Source organism: Thermobia domestica, chromosome 16 (assembly GCF_964235325.1).
Source record: "Thermobia domestica chromosome 16, izTheDome1.hap1.1, whole genome shotgun sequence".
NCBI classification, from domain to species: Eukaryota; Metazoa; Arthropoda; class Insecta; order Zygentoma; family Lepismatidae; genus Thermobia; species Thermobia domestica.
Window position 1 is genome coordinate 62,998,881 of NC_137469.1, and position 8,132 is coordinate 63,007,012.

The window sequence follows — 8,132 nt, forward strand, 5'->3', positions numbered from 1 at the left end:
TGGAATTAGAATTATTTATCTTGTAACGATTGAGCAATATTGTCCCTTAGCGAGCATACTATTCGTGGAAAGTGTAGTTTGTATGTATGTTGCCTACCATTTGAGCATTTATTTCGTGTGAATGAATGAATGAAGGAAATCTTTATATTATTATTATTTCGTGGAAATGATAGATGTTAGAATCCAAGTTAAACCCTGTATGTGGTTACTATGTTGTTCGAACAAAATAAATCATAATATTCACTGAGTTTATCAGAAAGAGTAAAGAATCATTTATGATAGACTAATCGACTGAATCTTGTTGATGTGAATATTTCTACATTTGCTCCACCTGTTTATGTTTCTCCTTGTATTGACAGAATGATTCAATTAGATTGTTGAATAAGATTATATTTATTATCTTAAGAAAAATGTTTAAGAACATTATTTTCTCACCTTTCTAAATAGAAGAGTTTGCTAAGCATAGGTTTGGTTTGCTTTTTGATCTATAATTTGATATCGTAACCTTATTTTGGTTGCTATACGTATTATTCATAAGTAATTTATAGTAAAATTATTATTATTCACTCTTTTAGTAATGTTATTGGCAAAAATGAAATTTTTAAGTCTCACAATTATATTGCTTATATTAGATCAAATTATAATGAAAGTAGGAAGGATACCCCCCGAAAAATGTAGAAGCATGGTGTTTGTGGAAGATGTAAACTGTTATGTTTCTTATGAAAATGATAACATAAATGAGATAACCCCTGCATCAGAGGCGAAGGCTTTACCACTGATTTTTCGCCACCCCCATTATTCATATTATTAATATAGTCAGAAATTTAGACAGTAATTGAATCACTCTACAGAAGATAGGATTTTACAATTTAGATTTCCTGAGCTTTTGTCATCTAAGATTATGTTAAACCGTTATGTCTCTTGACGTGCACACAATTCATGAAGGGGAATCTTCACATATGTTGCTTGGTCTGAAAAAAGCTGTCACGCTTTTTTTCGATTGAATGATTTCACAGTAAAAAGACAACATATTACGTATAAGGTAAATATAACAGTAAATGTTGTTATAGAAAAGAATACTGAAATTAGACGAAAAAAATAAATTTAGGATTTAGAATATAGTTTTGACATCTAAACTTATTGTGTCCCTTTACAATTTGAGGAATGACGTCCCTCGGAGAGACAATAAACCGTGAAAAAATTGTAATCCCTATATGATAGGCAACCCAATACGCTTCAGTACAGTGTTGGATTATCTAATCTGAAGGATAACATCAAGTAGATAAAATCATTTGAATTCGGTAAAATTTAGTTCCTAAGCTATGATAAAACACTTGAAAAATAATCTGTATTATATGGAAAAAATCGTTGTTGTTTTTCGTAACGAAATAATTTGATCGGACTGTCAAAATTGATCAGTTGAGTTGATCATTCTGTTGAGGTATGAAAATATCTGGATTAAGTCGTATCCTATTCGAAAGCACGCTGGAAATGAGACTTGAGTTGTTTGAAGGCAACGGGTTGTACGTTAATCGGTTAGGCATAAAATAGATTAATATTACAAGACTGATAAATTAAATTTAAATGACTTAGACTTTTAATTTTGTAGAACTGAAGCCTGGTCTTGAAATTATAATTTATTGAAAAATGATGGTTGCTTAAAAGATCAAAAAGAAAACTCTCAGTGTTACAGCTATAACATTGACAAAATGTTGAGTTTTGATTTTAGTTGTAATTAACATAGAATTAAATTGTCGGGAACCGGATTCACCTCTTTTTGTGATAATTGGTTACCCATAAGTATACTGATGTAAGAATGAATAGATTAGTAAATTCATATTGATAATTTTGTTTCTTTTACTTTGCAGGATGGCAGAGGTTAGATATTCCACTTATCGACCTAACAACACAGAAAGAGGATGAAAATAGTAATAAAGAAAACAATTTTTAAGAGAAAAACTTGCATGAGAAGAAAAAGAAAATCAATTATGTAAAATTAACCAAAATGATACTAAAGAACTCCTTCATATTTTTTTAAAATATGTAAATAAGGAAAATAACACCATTCAATATGGTGCTGTGCTTAAATTTATTGCTTTAAAGCGTCGCATGAGAAAATTATGAAAATAAAAAATGTGTATTGTAAATAGTGGTTCAATCTGTTTTAAGAAGTTCAAAGCTATATGAGACGTGAATCTACAGTATAACATAGGATTCGAATATGAATATGAAGAAATTTTATTATTATTATTATTATTATTATTATTATTATTATTATTATTATTATTATTATTATTATTATTATATTGATTTGTAAACATACGAGATCTGATTTATAGTATAATTTTTCACAATGTACGTTAAATGGTTAGTTAATGAATCAGCTAAGATTATTAGCTTTTAAAGGAAAAGAAAAACAAATGCTGAAATTGGTGATGACTATCTATATTACGTAAAACTGTGACTAAACTAACTGAAAAATATTGTTTACATATTCTTGAACCTGCTAACCTGAAAAGATAGTATGTTTTGATTCAGAAACGTTTTCCATTCATAACTTTTAAGGCGAACGTTATTGTGAGTTTGAAAAAGCAGGTTTTAGCTGAAAGCTCTCTTATTTGAATAACCCATTTCCTCCTCCTACTCTGCTCCTCTATGAGCCGGTTTTCAGTGTTTGAGTATTTTCCTCTAGGAAAAGAGCTATTGTATTGGGTCGTCTGATTCTTTTCAAGAAAAGTGAAAGTGGTAGGGAATAGTCTTTTCGAGTATGAAATACTGCTAGGAAATAGTAAGAAAGAATTCTGAATGTCTACAACGCTTTCTACATGATTTCTACCAGATTTGAGGGTAATCTTTGCTTTGAATTGGCTTCGGTTTCCAACGTTTTGTTTTTATATTACAATTTTATAGCAAAAATTTTCACAGAGTTACACTGCAATTTTTAGATTCATGTTGATATTGGAAGTGACGGATAACGATAGTTAATTGAATTCGAAATAAACAGATCACATGGTGTCCTGTCACACTTGTGCCATTATTAGAAAAAAATTCCTTATGTTTCCCTTTCGTTTTCAGAAAAAAGCTTTTTCTTTCGTTATTGTGATTGTTTCATTAGCGGAAACTGAAATCGAATCGTGGTGGCCAAGCACTTGAATATTTCATGTCAAGCTTTTATTTTTCTCTCTTTCTTTAATAATAAAGAAAATATGTTCGTTCCTGATATATCTGCGTTTGTGTTCGAAAAGTAAAGGCAAGTATTCTCTGGCTTCGACTCATTCATCGTTATAGAATATGCTTAAAGTTTCATGGAGAAATCCTAAGTCCATTAAAACGAATTTGAGTTATAGCTTGTGACTCATTAAATTTTATAGAGGTAGGATAGCACAATGCCTTGATCGTGTTTGTCGTTACGATTTTGAAAATACTGTCTCCAATCAAAGGATATGATAATCCAAAGCAAATGAGTAATCAGTGAGACTTCGTTACTTAAATCATTACATTCTTTGTAAAAATAATTGTCTTTTAACGGTGAGATTTATTCATTTGAAGAAATGTGGGTGTAAACAAGAATGATGATCTCTGAAACAACCTAGAATCTTTTAATGATCCCTGTAGAACAAAAATTGAGATATTACCACAACTTTGAGTGATTTCATAATTTTCACAGCTTGTGAAGGTGTATATTACACAAATGTATATTAGATAGAACATAGTTTGAATACGAAGAATCAGTTAGGATGTAAGATTTATATTTGTGGGGGACTAGGTATCTTATTGTCATTGAGACTGGTGGGTTTGAGGGATGATGTCCCTCTGTGAGCACACTATTTGGGGAAAGGAATTAAGAGGTCTGGGAGCTATAACTTAGGTACCATCCCGCCATTTGGTGGGTGTGAATGAGGAAAAATCTAATTCATGCTTTTTACAACTTTTTGACAGTGTCCCCACCAAGAATCGAAAACGTGACCGCTCGCACCAAGAGGAAGAGCGTTACCGACTATGCTACGGGGGTCACTGTAGTATTAGTTAAACAAATATAACAAGTAGGTTAGTTCCTGAGACATATATTTTTACACAAGAGGAATGAAAAGAGCGAAACTTCATAACGAGAAATTACGTAGTTATTATTCTTAGGGCACTAGTCTAAGAGGGTCCGGTGGGCAAGCCATGTAGCTAGGATGAAAACACTTTCAAAATTTTAACCTGTATAAGAGGAAATAGAGCATTAGGAAGACCTAGGGGGATATGGGAGGACACCATTAAGGCGGATCTCGTAGTACAAAGTACAAACTATATCCAGCTGGCTACGGATAGAAGTCAATGGAGAGCTTTTGTGATTGCTGCTTTGAATCTCGGGGGTTTCATTATTGTTGATGGAAGACAAATTATTCATTATGAAAAGGTAAATCAAGTGATAAAATACTGAGTAAGAACATACAGGAGAAAAATACTCTAATATTGAGTGAGCGCTGTGGAAATTAAATGAGAAAGTCTGAAGTAAACACTCTACCACTGAACCAATCTGATAAACATTAAACGATAAATTTTCAATTAGCACAAGGAATCACTCTATCACTGAATCATCATATTGAAGATTAAATGGAGAAGTCTCAAGTAATACAAGGAACTACTCTACCACTAAGTCAGCATGGTGGAGACATACAATATGAATTAGTACATAATATTTGTGAACCTCTGGATTCCATAAGTCAGTTAAAATAATTCTGATATATTGAGTTAGAGATTGTGTTTATTTACGATTAACGTTACATTTATCAACTGTAGTAAGAAATAATTCTAGGTGTTACACCCAAAGCAGTAACCAACTCAAAAATGTAAGGGGGACCATGCAGAAATTAGGGGTGGGTGCCTGATCCAACCATATTATAGTTCATTTGAAAATCTACCGTAAAAATTTTAGGGGATCTCCCTTGGATACAAACTTGTGTTACAGAAAAGAGATTGGAAACGTCATCGGCACTAAGATGATCATATTGAAGATTACGATCGTGCTTAGCAAATTTATGAGAACTCCGTTGTACACTAAGACCAAAATATAGGTTGTTTTAAAAGAGAGAGAGAGAGAGATCTTTAATGCAATGAACGGATAACTTTTTGTTTGAACAAGTAAAAGAATAGAGTACTATCGTATATTTAAGCTAAGGAGAGCTATATGGTTGTATTCTTTGATTAAGGTAAAAAAAAGGTAAAAGGTTGCTAACAGATGATATGTCTGTAGTAGCATATGCAGAAATATATTTCGGGAGGGGTCCAAACTTAATATGAGCATATTTCACATTAAAATTGTCCCCCAAAATTAGGCTAAATTTACATACAAATCGAAATTTCGGGGACCTCTGGGTACGTTCATCTATTTTTGTACTACTTAGTTAATCAGTTGACTGATATGAAGGAAGTCATACTAACGGCATATTAGTTCGATAGATATCTGAACGTTTATTATAAAACATTTTGAAAGCTAAAAATGGTATAGTAAATATTGGAACAAAATTGATATACAGTAATAAAGTCTACATATATGCAATACGAAGAAAAAACAAAATGGTTAAAGAATCCAAAGTTGAAATTTTCTTTTCAGTATAAAACGAACAAAAGTGAAGGTTTTTCACATAATACTTAAAGAAAATAGGGTCATATTTTATAAGAATGTAACTAGTAAAAATAAATATATTTGAATGTATATTTGTCCTGTTAATTCATATATTTACAAATGATATCACTAGTAAGAATTAAAAATATCAAAAATAAAAATAAGTCATGTGAGTGGAATGGACAAAAAATATTGTCTTACTTAAAAAATAGTGCACGTTAGTAGAATTATGAGAAAATATAGTCATACTTAAAAAATAGTATACAAGAGTAGAATTGGAACAAAATATCGTCATACTTAAAAATAGCTCATATCAAGGGAATTATAAGCCAATAAGCGGAAATTATAAATATTTTTATATACAGTAGTATTTTGCACATTACATATTCTAATGCTTGTAAGTCGGGAAACATTTGAATGTCACTGTTAACCGTATACAGTTTACAGGTGTTAGATATGTAGAATACACTTTTTGTATACGAAAAAAAAATGACAACTTATTACTTAGCAAGCACATGATAATGTGAACCCGTTTTGCGCACCGTTTTTCCTCCCAACCGTTTATATTTCCGGCGCGGGTATAATCGCAAAATCGTGCTCGGTCGGGTCCGCGTGCGGCATCCGCCTATATCAGCACGAGCAAATTTCTCATGGTACATATACGTGCAATGCCACGCCACAATAATGCTGTGCACGCGATTCGAAAACAGATGACAATGATTGAAAAATAAAATAAAGATAATGGTCAGTAGATATTCTGCATATATGATACATTAGCGATGACAATTGACGTTATCCTGCTCACAGTATGCAATATTGCGTATGCAAACAGATGATTAGTGAGTAGTAAAGGTAGTAAATGACAACGTGAAGGAATGCTGCTATACACAGCATACATTGTTGCATATAGATGCATACTGACTAGTAAAGGCGATGGATAACAACGTCAAGGCATGTTGTTATACACAGTATACATTAGTTCTTATGGATAATCAGTAAACGTACTGCATAAAAAACAATAGCGTCTGCAATTACGTAATATAGACTAGGTGTAATGTTAAAAATAAAACATGGCAACCTAGCATAATACAGGCATTGGCGTGCACTGGGTGGCATAGCTGATGGCTACCATATAGTTTAGTTTGATTTTGTTTATGTATAGCAAATAGCGGTGGTAGATATATATGAAGGATAGCACAGTATTGACACATTTTAATTCGATTTTTATGCGTTGTACATATTGATATGCATATTGCAAAGCGAACATAAGGATATCAGTGTTGGCATGAACGGTTTATATTAGTATATAATAAAGTATAGGGTATCTGTGACTATAATAAAGTATTAGTAAACCATTATACGTATACAGTGCCCCGCTAGCACTTAGTAATCGTGAGAATATTCCCACAATTTTATATTAGTACGTTTTTTATGCATTGTATATATCACATAAACTCACTGGATGGCATATTTATCAGCTAGCACTTAGTATTACATATGAATGTGAAAATTTCCGACCATTGATAGGTTGTATGTAAAAGCATGGCACAGTCTCAGTGCTTGGCATATGTATCGTATGAATTACTAAACATCCGCCATTGATGTATGTAATAATGTAAAAGAAATATACGCACTGGTTGCTACCACTTTGTATTAGGCTTACCAGCTTATATCAATCATATATTTGTACGCTTTATACCTTGTTTGTATGAACATATAGGAAATGTGTGCAGTGGTCTGCTACCACTTCGAATGAGGCATGCCGACTCATTTTTGCTAAACATTCATTAGTATGTCATTAAACGTATACACGCTAGCTCTTTATATGAGTCTTAAAGATTCATTTCTTCCACCATACATATATTTGCACGTTTTATACTTCGTTTGTATTTAAGTATAGTAAATATGTGCAATGCTATGCACATATGGTGGATACCAAATAGCAAACATCCCGTCAAACATATTTTACTCCGGGGGCCGCGGTGGCTCAGTGGTAGAGCGTTCACCTCTGGTGCTTGGGGTCCCGAGTTCAATCCCAGCCCCAGCCAAGTGAACTTTGTGGAGGACAAACACTGTTTGCGTGGGTTTTCTCGGGTTTCTCCCGTCTCCTCCCACTTTCTTCATTACACCATTTCATTCATTACTTATCATCACCGTCTCCTTTAGCCTAAGCGTCACAAGCGTGGGACGTAAAACTGCGATTTTTTATTACTCCGATTTTTATCCGTTATATATAATAAAGTATACGACATATGTGCACTGGTAAACGGATGTACTGGCTAACACAGTAAACGATAAAAATTTTCCGACATGCAAGTAATATTATTACTGATGTTTATATTATATGGATTAAATATTTACCTTAAGATGTATAACAAATCATAAAATCTGACTTCTTTTTCTCATTAATGTAATTGTTTTACGGGAGGTCGCAATAAAATGTTAATGGAAGTATCTGACGATAGCCAATAAACTAAAATGAAAAATCTCCGCTAAAAATCGTGTTGCCCATAATATTCCT